Raw genomic sequence first — 26,366 nt, forward strand, 5'->3', positions numbered from 1 at the left:
GACAAAGCCTATCTCAAAATCCCACATCCGAGGGTGTTACAAGGGGGGGGGAAAGGATTATTGGTGTGACTCATGGGCTCAATGGGGCTAAGAATCTTTTGTAATTAAAACAAATTATCTTTAAAATAAAAACAACTTTCTTACGAAAAACTGATATTTCATGTTAAAGATTAATGAATGACGTCATAATCGTAGATTGTAGCCAGGTCGTCTCTTATTATTCCAATTAAGAAAAATCTATAGGCCTTTTCCTGTTTCTAATTTCACATTAAACAAAAGACATCTATATTAGGTTAAGAATGAACGAATTGCCTTACTTGACAGCCCTTGCAATGAGGAATGTGGGGAGGCTGACAACCCCAAAGACATAATTAATGGACCTTCCGATCACTTTGACTCTTAAAAAGAGCACCAAAACTTCTGACTTTCAGTCTAATGACCCCCTCCGAAATTATATGGCCACCCTTTCCATAAAAACCTTTTATGTCCCCGGGGCATAACTGACAACACGTGCCCTGAGGGCTATGGGGGGGGGGGTGTCATCCTTAAAGACACAATTTCAAAATGTGAATAAAAAATTTTGATGCGTTCTTTAATTTTTTATACCCCCCCCGTGCCTTGAACAAACGTCCAAAACCAAGCATACGAAGGGAAATATGTTACCGGGCTTCAGCCCTCCCTCCCCCAAAGGTTCAATCCTACTAGTAAAAAAAGAAAAAAACGCTTATAAACAAATTTTGATGCGTTTTATAAGTTTTCTGTAAACACCTTCCACCTCCTTCTCCCCATAAATAAATACCCCCCCCCCTCCCCCCACAAAAAAAACAATTAGATATAACCCTATAAAATTTAAAATGTCCAAAATACATATTGTTTTCAATGCAATACAGTTTAGAATTAGTAAAACGAAAGAAGAGTGAAAGAAAGCACCATTTTTTTGTATTGAAAACTAAAACTCCAATAACAATTTAAATCACGCAAAGGAAAATATACACGTTTAAAAACAGTATTGTGCCTAAATTATATTTTGAAAATGAAAAGTTTTATTTTTTGGAGAAATCCATTTTATTCTTTAAAGTAAAGTTTTACAATGAAAAATCTTTTAGACTCTTTAAACCATTTTAAAGTAATAGGTTTAGAATGAATTATTAATAGGTTTAGAATTATTTTTTGGGGAATGGAATAAAATGCTTACAGACAGTTTTATACTCTCCCCCCCCCAATGAACCGATCATTATAAAATCCCAAATCCTCAGAGGGGCATACAGTATAAATTATCAGAAAGCGTTCTCAAACTTTTTGCCATCTGCCACGGCTACAATACTTCTTTTCTTAAGCGTACTATTGGAAAAACAATGTGATTTTAAATTCAATATTTATAAATAATCAAGCTAGGTCAAGCAAAAGAAGCATTAACATTATTGAAATGGAACAATATAGAACAGAAAGCAGCATAAATAAAAAGCGACTTGAAACAGAATCATGCAATAGGTGTGAAGAAATGATATAATCATTCCAAGTGAGATCAAAATTGAAAAACTGGGAATATTGTAAAAAAAATTCATCGTAAAATTATAAGTATTATATCAAAGTAAAATCTATGGAAATTTACCCAGTTTTATGTGTATTTAGGCTACTGTTTGATGAAATAGAGTAAGGAACCATGACGTCGTAGCTTAGAAGTACGTAAGCTAGGGCTAAAGGGCCTTTTTGCAGACGTCTGTAGTAGTAGTAGCGTGCAAATATCTTCCTTTTGGGCAATTGATCATCTCCATTATCATTTGAAAGTTCTAAATTAATATACTACGTCACTTCGAGTTACGCCCTTATGATAACCTGTATGCATATAACGTGTTTTGATTTACTTCAACACTCCTCTTAAAATTCTCTGAAAGACCCACCTGAACGCTCACTGAACCTGAACGCTCACTCACCTGAACCCACGGAAACTAAAGGTCAAAAATACCCATCTCTCTCAATATGTAAACAATTAACGAATTTCTTAACTTACAGCCCTTGCCCTGAGGGTTGTGGGGGAGAACGTCCCCACCGACCTAATTATTTTACCTTTCAACAATACTTAACAAGATAGCTGTCTCCAAAAAAATTTTTTTCGTGTGTTCTGGGAAATGATTGGTTGGGGGGGGGGGGTTATGCGTCAACTCCTTCTATACGAAGTGCCTTGGTCAGAATAAAAAATAATACATTGCGTCCAAATCGCACTTTACTGTGTTATCAGATCTCGGGAAATGTGCATTTCTACTCTCCAAATTAAAATGTATGGGATATTTTAAGTTCGTTGGGAATTGTCTGAATGAACCTGTTATGATCAGAAGAAACGGTTGATTTTTCCTATGTTTCTTATGCTTGCAAGGTATTTAATTTGTTTTATTTTGTCGTAAGTTTCATAAAATTTTTACTCAGATGAGATCTTTATTAACGCTCCAACCTCTTGTTTTGGCATTTATTTTTCAACTGTATGCATACTATAAATGTGGAATTTATTATAAACCCTAATATATAACGGAAAACATTCTATAAATAAAGATTTGAGTCTATTCAGAGTTTTTAAGATGTTGCATAAAAAGACAATTTTCCAAACACAATATTAGCTGGAAATTTAGTTTTTACTTTCAATATATACACTCACTGAATCGTTTTCTGTGACTAAAGACAAAAAATTAAAAAAGGAAAAAAAAATTGGAATAGCTGCCTAGACTTGAAGGATGGTAACTCTGAATTGCAGTCGCAGCTAAAACCATAGGAAAAATCAATTATTTCTTGTGCTCATGATAGTTTCATTCAGACGATTCCCAAAGAACTTATAATAACTCATACTTTATAATTTTGGAGAGAAGAAATGTATATTTTCTGAGCTCTGATAACACAGTAAAGGGCGATGTGAGACTTGAGACTTGAGGAGTGGCGCCCCTCGAGGAAATTATAGCCTAGTAAACGACACAGCATTCGCACGGGATTCTGACTAATGGACAATTCTTCTGGGATTGGTATGTTTTGATGGGCGTCTTTGGGCTGAAAAATCTCTTCCTAGCTAATTTATCTATTACGGGTTGCCTCCCCGTAGTAGCAAAATGTTTGTAGGCATGAATATATAATAAGTCGGAGGTAATAGGCTTGAGATTGTCTCTGCAGGATTTCGACTCTTGTTGATAGAAGAGCATCGCCAAGGGCTGAAAACCATGTTGTGACCAAGATGGGCCCAGAACTGCACAAAGCCTCCATTCATGGAGGTCTTAGGGAGTTCTCGCTGTGCGGTTCTAAGCCAGCTTAAGCACTTCGGTGAAGACTTGAGAAGATGTGTTATCCCCGTCCTGCACTGGTATCCGGGATCATTGCTTTTCCTGAGGCGAAAAAAGTTTGAATGATTTAAAGAACATGAAAATTGGAACTTGGAATGTTACGACATTAAAAAATGACTATCGTATCGACATTTTGACTGACGAATTCAGACGATTCGAACTGGATTTATTAGGGGTTTCAGAAACTCATATCCCAGGGGTAGGAAGCATGACAGTAGGTGATATAGAATTTGTTTACTCGGGAAGGAAGGTTGGGGCACATAGACAGGGAGTAGGGTTCATGATGAATAAGGAAGCTGCTAAGTCTTGTCGAGGCTGGGATGGTATTAGTATTAGAATATTAATTGCTCATTTTATGACTAAAAAGTTCAGGGTATCATTTATAGTAGTATATGCCCCTGTAAAACCGACTGATGGAGATACTAGTAGACTCAGATGAATTTTATTTACAGATGCAGGAGCAAATAGACAGGGTCACAGGTAGAAATATGATGTTATTACTGAGAGATTTTAACTCCCAGGTTGGTAGAAATAAGGATAGATGGTATCCCAGCTTAGGTAAATTTGGTGTAGGAAAAGAAAACAGTATTGGATACAGACTTTTGCAATTTTGTAGGTATAACAGTCTAGTTATAACCAATACGGTGTTTGGTCATAAAATGGCTCATAAACTAACATGGCATTCACGTGATGGTAAGACAGCAAACCTTATTGATTATGCTATAGTAAACCGAAGACTGGCAGGATCAATACAAAATACTAGGGTATATAGGAGTGCTGTTATTGATGTTAAAAGTAAAGATCACCATCTAGTAGTGTCAAGGGTTAATTTAAAGCTGAAAGGGGTGGCAATTAGCGATAAGGAAAAAGCTAAAGCGAGATGGGCCGAACATTTTGAGAACTTGCTTAACCGAAATAGAGTTGCAGGAAAAAATATAGAGGAAAATGAAAAAGTTTGTGATACCTTGGATGTGAAGGAAGATTTGTTTTTTGAGGAGGAATTAGCAACAGTACTAAAAGGATTAAAGAATAATAAGGCTCCAGGTGCTGATAGGTTGGTAAATGAGTTTCTTACATGTGGTGGCTCTGAGGTTAGGAATAAGTTACTGAAGAATATGAATATGATTTTTGAAAAAGGGGAAGTACCTAGTGATTTTAGAAAAACCTTAATTAAACCACTGTTTAAGAAAGGTGATAAAAGTGAGTGTGGTAATTATCGAGGCATTAGTCTGGTTTCTGTAGGTAGCAAATTGCTTAGTAATATGATACTTTTTAGACTTAGAGATGCTGTAGATAAAGTTTTAAGAGAAGAGCAGTGCGGTTAGAAAAGGTAGAGGATGTGTTGACCAAATTTTCACTCTTAGGTTAATAATTGAGAAGTGCCTAAGTTTTCAAACACCTTTAGTCCTCAGTTTTATAGATTATGAGCAAGCGTTCGATACTGTTGATAGAGGAGGTTTAGTAAAGGTTTTATCCTTGTATGGTATACCAGACAAAAACATTAAAGTGATTAGTGCTATGTACGATAATAACACTCTTGCGGTTAAGGTAGGAAATGAGGTTAGCAGCTGGTTTTGTATTAAATCAGGAGTTAAGCAGGGATGTGTTTTATCCCCCTTTATATGGATTATTTTAATGGAATTTGTCTTAAGGAGCACAGGAAAGGCAATGGAAAACCACAGAATCATATGGGGAGGAAAAAGTCTCCTGGACTTGGATTATGCTGATGATTTAAGCATCCTAGATGAAAGTGTGAGCAAAATGAATGAAGTTTTAGAGGTTTTGCGAGTTCAGGGTGCTAGTATTGGTTTGCAAATTAATGTTAGGAAGACTAAGTCACTAAGGCTAGGAATAAGTTAAGATGAAAAGGTGACGTTGGGTAATGAAAAAATTGATCAGGTAGACAGCTTCACTTACTCTGGTAGTATTCTTAGTGAAGATGGTGGGAGCAGTGAAGATGTTAAAAGTAGAATAGCCAAGGCTCAGGGTGTTTTTTCACAGTTAAAAAAAAGTTTGGATGAACAGGAAGCTAAATCTGCAACCCTAGATAAGAATATTATAAGCTGCAGTGATGACAATGGTCAAATATTGTTCTGAAGCATGGACGGTCTTAAAGGTGGATGAAGATTTGCTAGATGTTTTTTAGAGAAATTGCTTAAAAAGTGTTCTGGGTACCCGGCTGACTGACCGTATGTCAAACAATAGGCTATATGAAAAATGTGGTTCAATACCACTTTCTAGGTCTATAATGAAAGAAAAGTTGAGGTGGTTAGGGCAAGTTTTGCGGATGTAGGATGACAGATTGCCGAAGATTGTTCTTTTCGGCCAACAGTCTAGGGCTAAACGGAAAGCATGTCGTCCCCGTCTGGGGTGGGAGGACGTTAGAAAAAAAGATCTAATGGAAATGGGATCTTTATGGACGGGTGTGAAAAGGGAGGCTTTGAATCGATTGGGTTGGAGGAGGAGTGAGCGTAGCTGAGTTTGCCTCAGGTGGCTTGGTGCTGCAATGAGTTGTTAGTAGTAGTAGTAATAGTAAGTTTACCGCAGATGATTTCTGGCTCTTCATTCTCGGTGCAAACGAAAAGCTCCTCCCACTTTTTTGTGCACTTATTGTCCACTTATTGGTAAGCCGGTCAAGTGGTTTCGTCAGTACTTGTTCCGTAGGTGATTATTCTTTGTCTACCCGTGAAAAGATCTAATGCCGCTTATGTTTATACGTTCTCTGGATTCGCACCTCGGTCCGGGTTTTTATAATGGGTGAGATAGGGAAAGATCATTCTGCTAATTATATAAACTGTGGTGCATAACGTACAATGTTAAAGATAGTTGATTAAGGTAAAAAGAAAAGATATTGAAAAAATAAAAACATCAATGACATGATATTTACCAAGCAACCGTTGCAACAGTATATTTTATATTCTGATAAGAGTGGCGCAGAAAAAGAAGAAAATTCCAAAAAGGGGCATCGAATGAGGTTTCGGGAGACAACGCGACGCAGAGAAAGGGATAGTATTTATTGAGGGAGAAAATAATAAATCGTTGAATTTTTACAAAGATTTTAGAAAAGTGAAGGATATTAAATAGTTTTTTACGTGTAGTAAATATATATAAAAATATTCATATTATTAACGTTGCAATTTTTCTTCCGCAATGCTGGAATAACACACTGAATGTTTCAACTGAATACATTAACCGTTCCTAAAGCATTTTTGATACGTCCTCTTGACAATATGTGTCGACATAGTGTGTTTCGATTTAGTTCAATACAGTTTCAATATATCCCAAAATTTCCGCCTTAATACCTTTAATTTTAATAGCAGCAGTAGAAGTATTAGCAGCAGAAATAAAAAGAGTAACCTTATCTTTAGTGTCAGTAGTAGTAATAGTAGTAGAAGTAGTAATAATAGTAGCAGTAGTAGTTGTGTGAGTAAAAAGAGGGGCATTAGGCTGCAAACATTTTCTTTTGTTATTCGTATTGGTTTATTCGTATATTTGTTATTCGTAACTTGTGTATTCGTATTTTGAAATTGTGTCTTTGAGGATGAAAATCCCCCCCCCACACACACACACACAAAGTACTCAGGGCAAGTGTTGTAAGTTATGCCCTGAGGACATATAAGGCTTTTATGGAAAGGTAGGCCACATGTAAATGGAGAAGAGGTCAGATCAGACCGAGAACGGATCAGATCAGACCGAGAACAGATCAGATAATACCAAGAACAGATCAGATCAGACAAACAACATAGATATCAGACCGAGAACAGATCAGATCAGACCGATAACAAATCAGAAGAGACCGAGAAGAGATTAGATTATGCAAAGAACAGATCAGATCAAACCGAGAACAGATCAGATCAGGCCGAGAACAGATCAGATAAGACCGAGGACAGATCAGATCAGACTGAGAACAGATCAGATAAGACTGAGAACAGATCAGATCAGACCTAGAAAAGATTAGATCAGACAGAGAACACATCAGATAAGATGAGACTGATAACAGGTCAGATCAAGAAGAGATCAGATGAAACCGAGAACAGATCAGATCAGACAAACAACTGGTGATATCAGACCGAGAACATATCAGATAAGGCCAAAAACATCAGCTCAGACAGAGAACAGATCAGCTAAGACTGAGAACAGATAAGATCAGACCAAGAACAGATCAGATCAGAAAAAGAACAGATGATATCATACCGAGAACAGATTAAATAAGACCTAGAACAGAACAAATCAGGCCGAGAAAAGATCGGATCCGACCGAGAAAATATCAAATCAGACCAAAAACAGATCAGATCAGACCGAGAACAGATCAGATCAGACCAAGGACAGATCAAATAAGACCGAGAGCAGATCAGATAAGTTCGACAACAGGTCAGATCAGACCGAGTACAGATTATATCAGACCAAGAACAGATAAGATCAGACAAAGGAAAGGTGACATCACACCGAGAACAGATCAGATAAGACCGAAAACAGATCAGATACGACCGAGAACAGATCAAATCTAACCGAGAACAGATCAGATCAGACAAAGAACAGATCGGATCAGACAAAGAACAGATCAGATCAAACCGAGAACTGATCAGTCAGACCGATAATTGATGCGATCAGACTGAGAACAGATCAGATCGAGAAAAGATCATATTAGGCCGAGAACAGATCAGATAAGACCGAAAAGAGATCAAATCAGACCAAGAAAAGATAAGATCAAACCGAGACTTGATCAGATCAGACCGAGAACAGATGAGATGAGACCGAGAACAGATCAGCTCTGACCAAGAACAGATCAGATCAGACAAAGAACAGATGATATCATACCGAGAACAGATCAAATAAGACCGAGAACAGAACAAATCAGAACAAGAACAGATCAGACCAAGAGCAGATCAGATCTGACCGAGAACAGATCAGATCAGACCGAAAACAGATCAGGTAAGACAGAGAATAGGTCAGATCAGACCAATAACAGTTCAGATCAGAACAAGAACAGATCACGCAAAGAACAGATGATATCATACCGACAACCGAGAAAAGATTAATCTGACCAAGAACAGATCAGATCAGACCGAGAACAGATCAGATCATAAGACCGATAAGAGATCAGATCAGACAAAGAACAGATCAAGTAAGACCGAGAGCAGATCAGATAAGACCGAAAACAGATCAGATCAGACAAACAACATATGATATCAGACCAAGAATAGATCAGATAAAGCCAAGAACACATCAGACCAGACCGAGAACAGATCAGATCAGACCGAGAACAGATCATATAAGACCGATAACAGACCAGATCAGACAAAGAACTGATCAGGTCAGACATAGAACAGAACAGATATGACCGAAAACAGATCAGATAAGACCGAGAACACCTCAGATAAGACCGAGACCAGATCAGATAAGACCGAGAACAGATAAGATCAGAGCGAGAACAGATCAGATCAGACCAAGAACAGATCATATCAGACCAAGAACAGATCCGATCAGACCAAGAACAGAACAGATCAGACCGAGAATAGATCAGATCAGACAAAGAACAGATGATATAATACCGAGAACAGCTCAAATAAGACCGAGAACAGAACAAATCAGACCGGAATTGAGTGTATCGGGTGATCTAATATGAGTGTTAAAATTACAATTTGGGATTTGTATAGTAAATGACATAGAAAAAATGCAAGGAAGGTGTTTTTTTACAACTGAAGATTAGGATGGAGGAGGAGCACTCGCAGTTATGCTGGCAGGAGATGGCTTGGTGCTGCAGTAGGGCGTAGATAATAGTAGAAGTAATTTTGATCCGATTAATTAAGTACAATTTCTCTCGATTAATTTGATTTAAGTTACGTTTTAATATTGGCCACTGTTTTTGCACGAAATTTGTAAAAAAAATTCATGCAAACTACGAACGATAAGATTTTAGTCTGAATATTTGATATATAATGATAATAACTATTGAAAGCTAATCAGTTCAAGATTTTGTTTCACTGTAATTTTTATTATAATTTTCATTGGTGTAATAACTTGAAAGGACATATTTGTAATATAATCCGTTTTCAGTGAAGTGCCAATGAAGCAGTAGGATTTAGACTTTTAGAGTTAGGGACGAGGAAGGTAGCCACACTCTTGTTAGTAGTGACAGAGTGGCCAGATAGAACACGTTTGCACAATTTTGTCGCTTTTTGAGGCATTTGCGCATAATTTTTTCAATTCGGCGATTTTTTTTTGGGGGGGGGGAGGGAAATATTTCATTTGGGGTATTTTCACTAGCAAAAATAGACCTTTCGACATATTTTCACTTTTAGGGTGGCGCAACTTTAAACCAAACAATTGAAAACACTGTCTCTTGATATTTGTCTTGAACAGTCTTGGAAAGAACTAATAAAATTACACTTAATATTTGATGCATAATGATATTAATTGATGAAAGCTCATCAGTTAAAAATTAAATCTTAGCATATTTTTATTTTTATTTTCAATCTTGTAATAAGTTCAAAAGAGAATATTTATGATATAGTTTGTTTTCAGTAAAGCGCCAATTACGCAGTAGTAGGTTTTAGACTTTTACAGTTAGGTAGGAAGGTAGTACCCAAACTCTTATTTGTAGAGATTTTTGTTCGTTTTAAGCTTGATTTGCGTATTCAATTTGTGTTTTACTCGAATTAAGAATAATTTATTCATTTATATTAGTTAACTACCTGTTGTATGATTGTTTGCTATGATTGTATATTTAATTTCTATTCGTTTTGGGTTTCATGTATACATCGATAGCAAAATATTTTTGCTCGTTTTAAGCTTGCTTTGCATGTTCAATTAAAGCTTTGACAATTTCAAATTCCACACTGCCTTTTCATTACGATAGTTAAAAAGTTCAAGTAGGAATAAGCCTTTTAATGGACAGTGATACATTTCACACAAAATACTAGATATTTTGGTCACACATGCAGTGACCGTCATACCGAAGTATTTTTTGTGAAATTTATCTAAATTTATATAAATGTCTATTAAACAAATTTATCCTTATTTGAACTTTGTATTTACCAAATAAAACTTTACTCTTTTTAAGATTTGTTTATTCATTTTTATAAGTAAAGTATCTGTTGCATGTTTATTTGCTATCAATGTTTATTTAATTTCTGTTTGTTTTGGGTTTGACTTATACTTTGATAGCAAATTATTTTGTGCCTTTTAAGCTTGCTTTGTATATCCAATTAAAGCTTTACTCGTTTTAAGATTTTTTTTAATTCATCTATATTAGTACCTGTTGTATATTTTTTTGTCATGATTGCTTATATAATTTTTATTGGTTTTCGGTTTCGTTTATTCTTTAATAGTAATTCCTGATCGTTTTGAGTTGGAAGTATTTAGGTTTTTATTTCTTCCGACCTAAATTTTAATATGGTCTTTACTTTTCTTTGGAAAACTTTTTTTTAGAAAGTTTTTTTACTTAATAAAGGATACGATGAATTTTAATGCATGCCTGAATAGGGCCTCGTACCTTCGTTGGCTCTTGTTCCATGTGTAATCATAGGCAGCGCGCTAGCGCTGCCTAAGTAAAGAACGATGTTGGCACAATGTGTTTTTTTCTCCATACCCCGGCACTTCGTATCGAAGGAGTTGTCGTAGAAACTTCGAAAAGGGCTCATTCGATTGGAAATTGGAGTGGCTAGTGCCCTTCTTAATAGTCGAAAGTGATTGGAGGGCAACTAGGCTCCCCCACGAACACCATTTCCCCAAACACATCCAATCAAAATTTTGAGATAGCCATTTTGTTCAGCGTAGTTGATTTCCGGATAGAAAATATGTTTTTGAGAAGGACACTGACCAAAAACCCTCGGGGCAAGGGTTTTAAGTTATGCCCTGGCGGTATATAGGTTTTTATAGAAAGCGTTGTTGTAAAAACTTCAAAAAAGGCCCATTCCATTGTAAATTCAGAGGGCTATTGCCTTTTTTAATAGTCGAAAGTGATTGGAGGGCAACTAACCCCCCCCCCATGCCAATCATTCCTCCAAACACATCCAATCAAAATTTTGAGATAGCCATTTTGTTCAGCGTAGTTGATTTCCACATAGAAAATATCTTTTTCAGGAGGACACTCCCCCACAACCCTCGGAGCAAGGGTTTTAAGTTATGCCCTGGGGATATATAAGGTTTTTACAGAAGGCGTTGTCGTAGAAACTTCAAAAAAGGTTCATTCGATTTGAAATTCAAAGGGCTAGTGCCCTTTTTAATAGTCGAAAGTGATTGGAGAGCAACAAGCCCCCCTTGTCCTTCATTCCCCCAAACCTATCCAATCAAAATTTTGAGATAGCCATTTTGTTCAACGTTGTTGATTTCCAGATAGAAAATATGTTTTTCAGGAGGACACTCCCACACAATCCTCGGGGCAAGAGTTTTAAGTTATGCCAAGGGTATATAAGGTTTTAAAGAAGGCGTTGTCGTAGAAACTTCAACAAAGGCTCATTCGATTGGAAATTCAAAGGGCTAGTGCCCTTTTTAATAGACGAAATTGATTGGAGGGCAACAAGTCGCCCCCCCCTACGCCGCTCATTCCCCCAAACACATCCAATCCAAATTTTAAGATAGCCATTTTGTTCAGCGTAGTTGATTTCCAGATAGAAAATATATTTTTGAGGAGGACACTCCCCCACACCCCTCGGGGTAAGGATTGTAAGTATGCCCTGGGGGAATATAAGGTTTTTATAGAAGGCGTTGTCGTAGAAACTTCAAAAAAGAATCATTCGATTGGAAATTCAAAGGGCTAGTGCCCTTTTTAATAGTTGTAAGTGATTGAACGGTAACTAGCCCCCCTCTCACGCCCACCTTTTCCCCTCACATATCCAATCAAAATTTTGAGATAGCCATTTTGTTCAACGTAGATTTAAGTTCTAGAAATTAGGTCTTTGAGGATGTTATCCTCCTCGCAGCCCTCAGGACAAGGGTTGTAAGTTATGCCCTGGGGGCATATAAAGTTTTTATAGAACGCGTTATCGTAGAAAGTTCAAAAGAGGCTCATTCGATTAGAAATTGAAATGGCTTGTGCCCTTGTAATAGTCAAAAGTAATTGAAAGGCAACTAACATCTCTTCCACGCCCACCATTTCCCCAAACACATCCAATCAAAATTTTGAGATAGCCATTTTGTTCCATGCAGTTTAAGTTCAGGAAATTATACCTTTGAGCAGGACACTCCCCCCACAGTCTTCTGGGCAAGGGTTATAAGTTATGCCCTGGGGGCATATAAGTTTTAATTGAAAACTTTGTCCTAGAAACTTGAAAAAGGGCTCATTCGATTGGAAATTCAAAGGTCTAGTGCCGTTTTTAATAGTCGAAAGTCATTTGAGGGCAACTAACATCCCCCCCTCTCGCCCACCTTTTCACCAAACACATCCAATCAAAATTTTTAGATAGCCCGTTTGTTCAGAGTTGTGGATTTCTAGATAGAAATTATGTTTTTGAGGAGGACACTCCCCCACAGCCCTCAGGGTAAGGGTTGTAAGTTATGACCTGGGGGCATATAAGGTTTGTACTGAACGCATCGTCGTAGAAACTTCAAAAAGGGCTCATTCAATTGGAAATTGAAATGGCTAGTGCCCTTTTTAATAGTCGAAAGTGATTGGAAAGCAATTAACGCCCCTTCCACGCCCACCATTTTCCCGAACATATCCAATAAAAACTTTTTGATAGCCATTTTGTTCCACGAAGTTAAAGTTCAGTAAATTATACCTTTGAGCAGGACACTCCCCCCACATTCTTCAGGGCAAGGGTTATAAGTTATGGGGGCATATAAGGTTTGTATTTAAATGTTTGTCGTAGAAACTTGAAAAAAGGCTTATTCGGTTGAAAATTCAAAGAGCTAGTGCCCTTTTAATAGTTGAAAGTGATTTGGGGGCAACTAACCCCCCTCTCACGCCCACCTTTTCCCAAAACACATCCAATCAAAATTTTTAGATAGCCATTTTATTCAACGCAGTTGGAAGTTTTGGAAATTAGGTCCTTAAGGATGACAATCCATCCCCCCCACAACCCTCAGGGCAAGGGTTTTAAGTTATACCCTGGGAGCATGTAAGGTTTTTATTGAAAGCGATGTTGTAAAAACATCCAAAAGGGCTCATTGAATTGAAAATTGAAAGGGCTAGTGCCCTTTTAATAGTCAAAAGATTGCAGGGCAACTAACCCCCCTCTCACGCCCACCATTTCCCCAAACACATCCAATCAAAATTTTGAGATATCCCTTTTGTTCAACGTAGTCGAAAGTTCTGGAAATTAGGTCAGGATGATAACCCCATCAGAGCTTTCAGTGCAAGGGTTGTGAGATATGCCCTGGGGGCATATAAGGTTTATATAGAAATCTGTTGTTGAAATTTCAAAAGGGGCTCATTTGATTGGAAATTGAAGTTGCCCTTTTTAATAGTCGAAAGTGAGTGGAGAGTAATTAACCCCCCTCTCAAGCCCTCCATTTCCCCAAACACATTCAATCAAAGTTTAGAGATAGGCATTTTGTTCAACGTAGTTGAAATATTTGGAAATCATAGTCAGCGCGCCAGCACTGCCTAAGTAAAGAACGATGTGGGCACAAAGTGTTTTTTTTGTTTTTTTTTCTCCATATCCGGGCACTTCGTATAGAAGGAGCTGTCGTAGAAACTTCGAAAAGGGCTCATTCAATTGGAAATTAAAGTGGCTAGTGTCCTTTATAATAGTCAAAAGTGATTGAAGGGCAACTAGCCCCCGACGCCCATCATTCCCCCAAAAACAACCAATCAAAATTTTGAGATAGCCAATTTTTTCAGCGTAGTTGATTTCCAGAGAGAAAATATCTTTTTGAGGAGGGCACTCCACCGCAACCCTCGGGGAAAGGATTTTAAGTTATGCCCTGAGGGCATATAAGAAAAATGTTAGGGAAATGGGGGGAATTACTTTTTTACTTTAGAGCAGGGCACTTCATATGAAAGGGTCGTCATAGAGATTTCAAAAGGGTTTGGAAATCGAGAGTTCTAGGGCCATTTTTAATAGTCGGAAGTGATTGGAGGGCAACTAGCCCCCCACGCCCATCATTTCCCCAAACACATCCAATCAAAATTTTGAGATAGTCATTTTGTTCAGCGTAGTTGATTTCCAGATAGAAAATATGTTTTTGAGGAGGACACTCCCCTAGAGCACTCAGGGCAAGGGTTTTTAGTTATGCCATTGGGGCATATAAGGTTTTAAATGAAGGCGTTGTAGTAGAAACTTCAGAAAAACCTTTTCGATTGGAAATTCAAAGGGCTAGTGCCCTTTTTAATAGTCAAATGTGATTGGAGGACAACTACCCCCCCCCCGCCCCGCCCAACGTTCCCCAAAACACATCCAATAAAAATTTTGAGATAGCCATTTTGTTCAGTGTAGTTGATTTCCAGATAGAAAATATATTTTTGAGGAGGACACTTCCCCACAACCCTCAGGGCAAGGATTATAAGTTATGCCCTGGGGGCATATAAGGTTTTTATTGAAATCTTTGTCATAGAAACTTAAAAAAGGGCTCATTCGATTTGAAATTCAAAGGGATGGTACCCTTTTTAATAATCGAAAGTGATTTGAGGGCAACTAACCCCACTCTCACGCCCACCTGTTCCCCAAACGCACCCAATCAAAATTTTTAGATAGCCATTTTATTCAACGTAGTTGAAAGTTTTGGAAATTAGGTCTGTAAGAATGACAACCCCTCCCCCCACAGCCCTCAGGGCAAGGGTTGTAAGCTATGCCCTGGGGCATATAAAATTTTTATTGAAAGGCTTGCAGTAGAAACTTCAAAAGGGCTCATTCAATTAGAAATTGAAAGGGCTAGTGCCTTTTTTAATAGTTGAAAGTGATTGGATAGCGACTAACGCCCCTCTCACGCCCATTATTTTCCCAAACACATCCAATCAAAATTTTGAGATATCCATGTTGGTTCAACGTAGTTAAAAGTTCTGGAAATTCGGTCTTAGAGGATGACAACCCCCCTAACAGACCTTAAGGTAAGGGTTGTAATTTATACCCTGGGGGCATATAAGGTGTATATAGAAAGCGTTGTCGTTTCAAAATGGGCTCATTTGATTGGAAATCGAAAATCTTATTCCTAAGTCTTTAAGATATAATTTTCAATTTAAATACCCGGAAAGAAGTGCAATTCGCGCACACATTACATTTAAAAACTCTCGTCCACTTTATTACGTACAAAAAACAAAAACGACATATTATTTCCTCAGAAAGAAAATCTCTTGAAAAATTTTTGTGCGAAAACCTATCCGCGGTTGATTATTCTCAGGTTGTACGATTGGAAAGGAATTTATTTAGTCACGATTTTCGTTTGTCTAGAGAACGTCTTTATAAGAAATTGGAATGTCTGAGGTATGAATCTTCGATGAATCATCGTGCTTATACCCCGATGTTTACTCCAGGACCCGCTATTGATAATCTCTCCTCTAGAGCTCTTGAACCTAAGGAAATCCAAACTCTTGAAAAAGGTCCAAAATTTTCTTTTCCACCAAAACAAGTTCCTGTGGCAGATATTGTTTCCTCCTTAGAATCTTCTTTGCACAAACACTACACATCCATTTCTAACCCAGATGAAGTGAGGTCTTGTTTTATTAATACACTTTACGGCAGCCAAAAAAAAGTTACATCTCATACTAATTTGACACCAGAAATTTCGCACGACATGAAAATTTTGTCTAATCTTCGTAAAGATCCTTCAATTATAATAACTAAAGCAGACAAGGGAAATTCACTTGGAGTCATGGATACCTTAGATTACGAAAATGAAATTTATTTACACTTAAATGACACAAATACATATACTTCCATGACCCACGACCATACTGATAAGTTTGCGAATAAAATTATAACCGAATTAAAGAATCTAAAACAAAATGGCAAAATCACCCCACAATTGTATAATAAATTTCTCCCCCGAGGTAGCTTTTGCCCAAGGTTTTGTGGTTTACCGAAATTACACAAACAATGTATTCCCTTAAGGCCAATTGTAGCATGTACGAAAGCCCTTGCTTCCAATATTGGAAAGTGGTTATGTACAGCCTTCAAACCGTTACTTTATTCCCAAAAATCGTACGTATGTAATTGGGTAGATTTAGTAGAAAAACATAAAAGTGCCAGCATTTCAGAAAATACAATAGTAAGTAGTTTTGACATAGTTCCAATGTACACAAATATTGATGTAGCAATATCTGAGAAAATATTAAAAAATAAAATAAAAGAAAACTATCATTCAATTGAAGATTCAACAACAGGAATAGATTGTGAGGTTTTAATGTCCCTAGTCAAAATTTGTAATAAGTATTCAATGTATTTTCAGTTCCGTAATTCTGTTTATCAACAAAAAAATGGCCTCCCTATGGGTGCGCCGCTATCCGGGTTATTAGCGAACATTAGTAGTAAAGCCCCAATTCGTTGAAAACCTACAAAAAACCTACATGAATATGTGTGCAGTTTAACCGGTATATTGGCTTACCAGGGTCATTCATCTATTACTAGGAACGGTACGTTGGCTTAGCAGACGGGTTTCTTATGAGCTAACATGCACTTTTTTGGGGTCAAGCGGTGATATAGCGGTGGTTATTCTATATGGAGTAACTTGATTACTTGTTTTTTTTTTTTTTTTTTTTTTTTTTAAACTTGGCTTCGTATTATTTACTAGAGAAAAAACCCAATAAGATTTTCACAAACAACATTCCATTCTTCGTTACGTTTTAAGAAATTTATTAAAGTACATTACATTTTATTAACTTTGAAAACAATGGATTCGTCAATTTTCAATGTGAGTACAATTTCATTCTATATCTGATATTTTGGTTAGGTTATGTATTTAATATAATGCGCTCATGGCGGCCAATTTAAGAATTCTTAATTTAAGAAAATAAGAATGTAAGAATTATTATACTGTAATTGGAGTTTCTTGGTTCAAAAGTCTTAATAAATGGGAAGGTAAAAAGCCCGTCTCCAGCTCCCCCTTCTTTCCCCTATTTAACACCAGTTTTTTAATGCAAAAATAGGCGCATATTGCACCCTGTTGAAATCAGAATAATCCGTGGATTCTTAATCTTTATGACCCAAGGATCAAAATGGACCCAATGTCCCTCCCCCCTACCAGCTTTTTAGCAGAAAGATAAGCATATTGCAACTTTTTCCAAGCAGAATAAGAGTTTCGGTTACTATTAGCCCGATTTGCTCCTTACTTATAGTTCGTCGCCACGTACTGTTGGAAAATGTATTTCAGTGATATTTTAGATCATAGTAGCCAAATGGTGCTTTTGGTCTTTAGAAGAAGAAGAAGCAAAACAATTTAGAATCTATGCTGCTTACCTTAGTTTAAGAGCTGAAAATCTATCTAAAAAAAAAAAATCTTAATTTGTAACAAAGAGTATTTTATTTTGATAATAAAGGAAAATATAAATATTTATTTGATTGAATAAATAAAAAAAAATTCTCCAGCTCCCCCTTCTTTCCCCTATTTAACACCAGTTTTTTAATGCAAAAATAGGCACATATTTCACCCTGTTTAAATCATAATAATCCGTGCATTTTTAATCTTTATGACCCAAGGACCAAAATGGACCCATTGTCCCTCCCCCCTGCCAGCTTTTTATCAGAAAGATAAGCATGATGCAACTTTTTCGAAGCAGACTAAGGTAATCTTCAGTCTATATGATTGCAAGATCAACGTGGCTCAGCCACTCCACTTTTTCTCTGTTTTTTTATTTCTGACATTATAGCAGCAAAATATTTGACGTTTCTTAACCTTTACTTAAACTAGAATCAATTACCCTCAGAGTAAGAATCAATATCCAATTGGTCAAAAGTTTTTTGACTAAAAAATTTCAAATGATATCCTCAACCCCAACAGAAAATATGCTGTGTTAATTAAAAAGGTTCAAGTAGAGTTTTGTGAAAATTCGTGGTAACTCCGGTTTTTATCAAATTAAGATTCAGTTGCTCAAAAAAGTAATTGAAAACCCCTGATTTTGAAATCAAGATGTTTTTTACACTACTTTAGATGCCTAACATAAACTGAATTATTTTCCAAACCCAAAATGCATTTTTTTTTCATGCTAAATTTTGCCTTTTTTTTAAGGAAGAGGATACGTGCAATAGCCCCCCTTTTGAAAAGAAACCGAGATGGAGCGAAGCTGCATTAATGCAAGCCGCAAGACCATCAATTATCAAAGATGCTGGTAGAATTACACAAGATCTGGACCAACCAACAACCGCCAAACTTATACTACCAGGATCCTCTAACCCCAGTGTTAGCTCCACACAAGCTGGAAGCAATTTAAAAAGAGAATGGACTGCTTCTCATAATGCCTCTTCCCAGCCTACTCAAGATCGTAAGCTTGACCCCCTTCATGTTTTGTCAAGGAGTTCAGATGTAGAAACCCAGTCAGAATTTGTAAGTATATACATAATTTTTTCTTTCCCTATTTTCAAAAATAAGGTAAATTTTCTCAGGCGCATAGCTTTTGATGAGTAAAACTTAAATTTGTTTCTAAACTATTCTATAATAATAATAATAATCCTATTTCATTTTCTTTCATTAACCAAATTAATAGTATATAAAGGAATGCTAATAACACTGAAATAGCTTATCATGCATTTCTGAAAAAAAAACCTTACCTTGTAACTTCTCTCTTCTAACCAAGACGTTTTCTAATGCAATAATGCAATATTCCTTTAAACAAACTAACTATATGAAAACAGACAATTCGCTATTTCACAGTTGACAACCATTCTTAAACTGCTATATCTTTTTGCACTAAGATTTTGCGCATATCCGGTGCTTATCAAATCTCCCATCGTTAACACCCGAATTTTAATCTGATCCAAAGATATAATTTGAATTTTAAGTGTGAGTTCTTGTGGCAGGACGTGTATTTCCGATAAGATATATTAACATAGGAAGAAGGTTTTTTTTAATAATCTCCAATTATGTCTTCACAATGATGTGAAGAAACATTATTTGGGGCGAACTCATTTCAAGCAATTTTTTCATTGAAATAGTTAGGTGTATTTTAAAAGTTGTTTCGAGAAAGAATTTGAGGCTGTTCTATTTGAACAGTGTTGTGAAGTCCGATATCCCAACTCGAAAAGGGCATCGATCCTCCTACCTCGAGGGAAGCTCCCGGTTCCCAAGGGTCCTCCCAGGGGGGGCACTAAAAAGGACCATCCAGCATTTTATTTGCACTTTAATTGTTGATATGGATGGAGAAAAAATAAGTTCTTCTCTCTCTTACAATCATTTATTTAGCCCAGGTCAACTTCATCCTCAACTTCATACAAATCCGTTGGCAAAAGACAGAGGAAAATTCGGATTGTTGAGAGAGTTACACCACCAACCGCCGACGTATGGGACTCGTGTCCATTAACCGAAGCTGAGGAGCAAGTGTTCATACAGCATACCGCGTCAGTTTAACAATGGTCAAAATTCATTGAGATTTTTAATGAAGAGGATCAAGCACTAGAATTGGAACCATATTTTTCTTTTTTATTCTAAAAGTTTTTGGAATAAAACCACTAGTTTTTTTTATCATTCTCTTGTTCGAACTTACCCTTCTAAGAATAAGACTACATTTTCCTGAATAAAACAATATATATATTTTTTTAACGTGTTCAGCTGTCATTATGAAAGACATATGGCAATGTAACTTTTTTTTCTTCTTCTTTTAATTGTTCAGGTGGTGGTGGTGGAACAATGACTATGAAAAATTGACATATTTTATTAACTTTATAAAAATAATTGTTATTTTACATAAAAAATAAAACTTTTTTTTTCTACAGATTAAAGATATAGCACCACCACCGACACCATTGAGTGATGAACCAAGTGTATTTACAGGACAAATTCTGTCATCACCAACGGAGTTCAGTGATGAACCTACACTAGTTCTAGAGGATATGGAGTGGCATAGGGGGTTGTTTAAGGATGTGTTTGGGGATATGACTAGCCTAGATGACTTAGGCTGTGATAATAACATGCTTGAGGATCCGGAGTGGACAGATAATTTTATGAGTGAACATTTAAGTAATGCTACTAGTGCATCTGAACATGGTCCTCATAATGAAATTCCATCACAGGACAATACAGGCTGGCTAAACCAATTATCCCCAAACACCTTGGAATATGTACTAGGGGACCTCATGCCACATCCCCCCAATGTGATTGAACAGACTGGGAGTGGTGGTGTTATGGAAAATTCCCTGTAACCCTCCTCCATCATTCCAATTAATGACATTGATGGTAGTAGTAATACAACAGCAACAATATCCCCTCTTCCGGATTTTTTTCTTTCCAACTCTGCCTTGCACCACACATTGCTCTACAGTGCCCAATTCGGTGACCTCTTCAACTCTCTAGTGTCGATGGATATAATAACAGATCCCCTGGCCATTACACATTCATATACTGATAAGACTCGAGCCATTCTTGAACAACAAAGGGGGGTGTGGGGAGTGGGGGTCAGTTTAAAAGCATCAAGATAACTAAAAATATTTTTTTTTAATTAAAGCGCGGTTGAGATGTTTTCTAATTACTTGCACAAAGAGTTGTTGTAAATACAACATAAATTATAAATTTATGTGTATTTCTTTATAAATTGGGAAAATATTATTCAAATTACGCGGTAAAAGTAAAACTTAGGAGCTAGTGGATCTGTGGCTTAATTTATTGAAAATTTCTATGTTAGTATATATAGGCTTAAGAAGGATTTTATTTTAAGAGGTGGGCAATGGGGGAGGGATGGCAATTGAATTAAAATATCACTCTGATTTAGAGGGGTGTAGGGGGATGCAACGAATCTGTTTCGATACGAGGCTGCAGTGTTTCAAGTATGCGTTTTTAATTGCAGCCTACAGACCTCTGCGCAATGATGCCACTAAGAAGAAGTTGGATAAAATGGCAGTTAAGGGTAGGGAGGGTTCAAAGTTCCCCAAAGTAAATTTTAATTGTTTAAATGATCAATATCCCGTGACACTAAAAGGAATAGATATTTTTGAGCGAGCTAATGCACATTTAAAGATTGGTGTCACGGTGTTACAGTATGAACCTGAATTTGAAGAGGGTCAGCGTTCCGATAAGAAGGGTGTATTATTTCCAGTGCGGGCTCCTTCAAATGAATCAGTAGAACATTGGGTGTGGCTTCTATACACCCCACCCACAGACTCCGATTCAATTGGTCATTTCAATCCGATTACGGATATTAGTAGGGTTCTTTGTGAGGGTAAAAATGGGAGGGCGTGGGGGTGTTTGCTATTACTGTCCAACATGCCTCTCAAGATTTCGCTCTGATTTAAAGTTAAAGCATCATATGAAACACTGTAAACGTCATGGATACCAGGCTGTTGAGACGGTAAGCGGAGATAGACGATCTTACGTTTTAAAAAATTTCAAAACACGCTCCTGCAGAGCAATAAGATCACTTTGGACTGCGAAGCTAAGCTGACAGACGTGTGCGATCCGTCAAATTCAAATCGTGTTAAAATAAATGAAGCCATAGGGGTCTCTTACGCTCACGCGCAACGAGATTCCATTAATACCATGCAAATGTTGGATGTAGTGGAGATGTTGAGTGACGGTGAAGACTGCATGCGCTCGGCATTGGTCAGTCTAATCAAAACAGCGAACGGTGCAATTTCGCGCCTTCGTTATACAAACTATCCTATGCTCCTATCACCAGATGACATAGTGGCCATTAAAAATCGTAAAATGTGTTGGGTTTGCACGGGAGAATTTGATGCTGGTGTTGGGAATGGGGGGAGGAGGAAGGTGATCGACCATGATCATTTTTGGCAGGAAATTACATCGGGGGGGAGTAACTTTAGAGGGGTAGCATATCAGTCATGCAATTTAAACGTTAGACAACAATATTTCGTACCTGTTTTCATACACAATTCCAATTACGACTTAAAGTTTGTTCTTCCGGCGTTGGCCCACATTGCCAAGGGAGGAGTTGTAGATGACGCATGGATAAATGGTTCTTTTTCATATAAAATCATACCCAAATCATCGGTGAAGCTACTGCTGCTAGAATTCATGTGGAAAACAGTTGACAAGGGTAACACTTGCCTGAATAAAATCCATTTTTTAGACTCGCTCAGCTTTGTACCCATCTCTTGAAGTCAAGTTTGTCAGGCACAGAAAGGGGATAACCGTGATAGCTTTCCCTGCCTCAAACATCGCTTTCCCGGGGAAGTAATGTATGATTTATTGACGTGTACTTGTATATATCCATATGATTATATCAACTCTGGCTTGAGGTTAGATGAGATGTCATTACCGCCCATTGAAGCTTTTTACACTTCTCTTCCTGAGAGTGAGTGCACCACTAGTGACTAGGAATTTGCTAAGAGGGTTTGGGCAAAGGGCTGATGTAAAAATGGGTGGGATTATTGTAAACTTTACTTGGCCAGTGACGTACTCACTCTTCTGGACATTGTGTGCAAAAATACGGATAAAATCTATGGTGAATTTGGGTTGGATTTAGGTTATTTTTTTTCCACTCCCAAGTTGGTGATGGACTTGATACTTCAAATCTGTAAAGATGAAATAGGTCTGATCGCCGATGTGGATCCGAATCTTTTTTTTGTGATATAAATGTGGGGGGGCAATGTTTTTCACGGGGATCGTATCATGAAAACTGATCCGAGTGGACAGCACACCGATGAAAAGTCAGACGCAGTTTTTTTGGAGATGAATTCTCTGTACCCATCGGCAATGTCTCACTACTGTGTGCCGTGTGGCAATTATACATGGCTTAACAATCCGTGTGCTTCGAATTTCCCCGACATTGCCAGTGTTGTGGAGAATGGGGCACAGGGATGGTTTTTCGAAATTGACGGTGAAATACCCATGGAAATTCATGACTCGGTAAAAGACTTTGTTTTTCCGTGCATAAATAGACCGATGGGTAGGGACTCTCTGAGCCCCTACAATTTATCTTTAGTAGAGGACGGGAGTATGCCCTGGGTACCTTCAAAACAAAAACTAATTGCCGATCTCAACCCGAAACAGAATATCGTTGTTCATCACGTGCTATTGAAATGGATGGTGTCCAATGGTTTCAAGGTCACAAAGATTCATAGAGCCCTCCATTTTGATCAAAAGTCTTACATGAAAACGTTTATCCACACTTTTGTCAGTAAGCGTTCGGAAGCGAAAATGGAAGCTGGAAAAGAAGTCTATAAACTCATTTTGAACTCAGCTTTCAGTAAAATGTGCGAGAGCTTACGACACAGAAGTCGATGTGACATTGTAACCAACCCCAAAGATTTTGCTCGAATCATTGCGGATCCAAATTTCCCATCGTTCACAATCATAGACTCCAATATGGTGCTCCTACATCGTAAGAAAAGAGACATTGTATTAAATAAAAATATTGCAGGGGGAAGTGCAATAACCGAAATATCCAAGAAACTCATGTTTTTGTTTTATTATAATGTATGTAGGGTACAGTTGCCGATTGAGGGACAAGTTCAAGTGTATCACGGGGACATTGAGTCACTCCTGTTAAAAATCAAAACTAAAAATCTATTGAATGATTTGGAAAATGGTGAGTATATGGTAGCTCCCGAATGGACTACACTATCTGAGATGAATCCCTCTACTCGGAGCTAGTGAAACAGCTGGCCCCAAATCAATTGTTAATGCTAAAGTATAAAACGGGTAGCGATCTGATATGCAGTGGTGTGTTTTCTGGACCTAAGGATTACTATGTGAAATCGACCATAAAAGTTACCAATCCAGTTTGAACAAGGGAGGCTAAACAGTGTGTAAAAAAATAAATATGTCATGAGTAGGAATAAAAACTGTGTGGAATGTAGTCTAATGCCAAGAATAAATGTCATGGTGATTTGCTCTCTAAAATTTAAAAACTACACAGAGTTGAAAAAAAACGCCATGTCTCCCATATCGGACAAAGTCTATATACTTGAGGATGGTGTAAAGGTACTACCACACGGTCATTATTTAATTTCAGACCGAGTTTAATGCATAGATTACATATAACAACTCGGTCTATAAAAATTAAATTAAATTCACTAAAAAAAAAATATGAAGTGGGTGGGAGGGTTTTTCGGGTAATTAGGTGTTTTTTTTAAATTCTTTTTTTTTCTTTATCACAATCAATTTACAATATGTGTGTGTGTGCAAGGCAGATCAATTTCCAGTATTCAAGGCCCGCCCCGGCCGGGGCCGCCCCCAGGAGCCCCCCGGCGCCCGGCGCTTCCCAGCCCCGGCCGCTGCAGCGGCTTCCCCCCCGGGGGGAGGGGGGACCCCAAAATTTAAAATGTTGTAAGTAAAAGTGTATGATATTATTTCACAAGTGTGTGCATTAGTCCAATAAATGATGTATTTTTTTTATAAATAAACAAAAAAAAGTGTATTTATTTAAGTGTTTTTTTTTCTAGTGGTTATGTAAATGTTGTATTTTTTTTTATTAAAAATAAATTAAAAAAAAAGTGTATTTTTTTTTCATGTTTAATGTGCTTTTTTCAATGTAGTATTTTTTTTTTAAGTATTGTCACCCTTTTTATGTATACAATAAAAGAAAATATTATTCGTCTTCTTCTCGTTATTATTCTTGAACGGAGTAGTAATAGGGAAATTATTTAGTCATTAGACAGCCATAGTCTACAGTTAGTTGTCTAGGTGAACTGTTGAATGGAACATGTATCAATTTAAAACACCATTCAGATCGTTTCTGTGTGGACCGTCAATGTCGGGCAAAACAACAATCTTAACTAAAATAATAACAAATTTTGATAAAATGTTTATGGTCAAGCCGAAAAAAATATTATCTTGCTATAGCTTTGGGCATGAGTCATAAGATAAAATAATAACAATTTCGGCCACCACCATGGGGTAGGTGTTGACATAAGTCGTGAAGTACATGTACTTTTTCAACCTTACTTAAACAAACTCGTTGCTGGTCATTGACAATCTGGGTGAATCTATTGAAAAGGGGTCCCAGGAAATGCTATAACTGTCCACTGTTTGCTCTCATCATGAACAGATTTCCGTTACTCTGGTTCTGCACAACCTCTTTCATCAGAGTAAGTGTATGCGAACACTTGCATTGAAGTGCACCTACTATGTCATCTACAGAGTTGTTCGTGATTCTAGCTCGGTAATAACTCTCAATAAACAAATCTATCCGGGAGCCCCCAAATTTCTGCTCTCAGCATACAATCAGGCAACTAATAAACCCTACGGCTACATCTTATTGGATCTTAATCAAAATACACCCGAGGATCTGCGTATAGTCACAGATATTTTTGACAATGAAATTACAGTATATCTCCCCGTGAACACTAAAAAGACCTATTAGTTGCTATCATGACACTGAAGAAACTACATGAAAATAGACATTTGTTTTCAGTTCTAAGCACTTCAAAACCTCCGCTCAGGAAAGCAATACTCAAACACGGTATTGACAATGATTTCATTAATATAATATCCGAACTTTGTTTAAATTTGACCGAGGGTACGGTTCTAGTGCCAGAAGTAGTTAAGCAACAGGCAAAGCAACATCATTCCATTGTACGTACATTGGCCTCTAAAAAGAAAGGAAAGAATTTTAAAATGGAAATGACTTCTTCAAGCGGGCGGTATATTTTTCACATTTTTGCTGCCAGTAATTGTAGGACCTGGAGAGATTTTTTTCTAAAGAGAGAGAGAATGGAAAAACCCTATAAATTAACACCGATAAAACTCACTCTCTCAGCCATCGAACACTTTGAGAACAATCGGAGTAAATTCCTTAACAATGAAAATAAAGAGCATAATAAAAAACTGCTTTTACTTCAAGATGCACTTCGCCGAGTGGACAAACACAAGTCCTATCGGTCGAAGCCCACTGCTGCTGCTGACCCCAAAAGAGGAACATTTCCTCAAGAGTCTGCTGCTGCTGGAACACAATTAAACAAAGTGTATCTGTATTAATTTGTATTTAAAATTGTAAATCTAATGCCCCACTCATATCGTGAACAAATTAAACGACTCCTAGCCTATCTCTTGGAAAGTGGT

The sequence above is a fragment of the Artemia sp. Qi Xiang Cuo genome, chromosome 6 (genome assembly GCF_049724085.1).
Source record: "Artemia sp. Qi Xiang Cuo chromosome 6, ASM4972408v1, whole genome shotgun sequence".
NCBI classification, from domain to species: Eukaryota; Metazoa; Arthropoda; class Branchiopoda; order Anostraca; family Artemiidae; genus Artemia; species Artemia sp. Qi Xiang Cuo.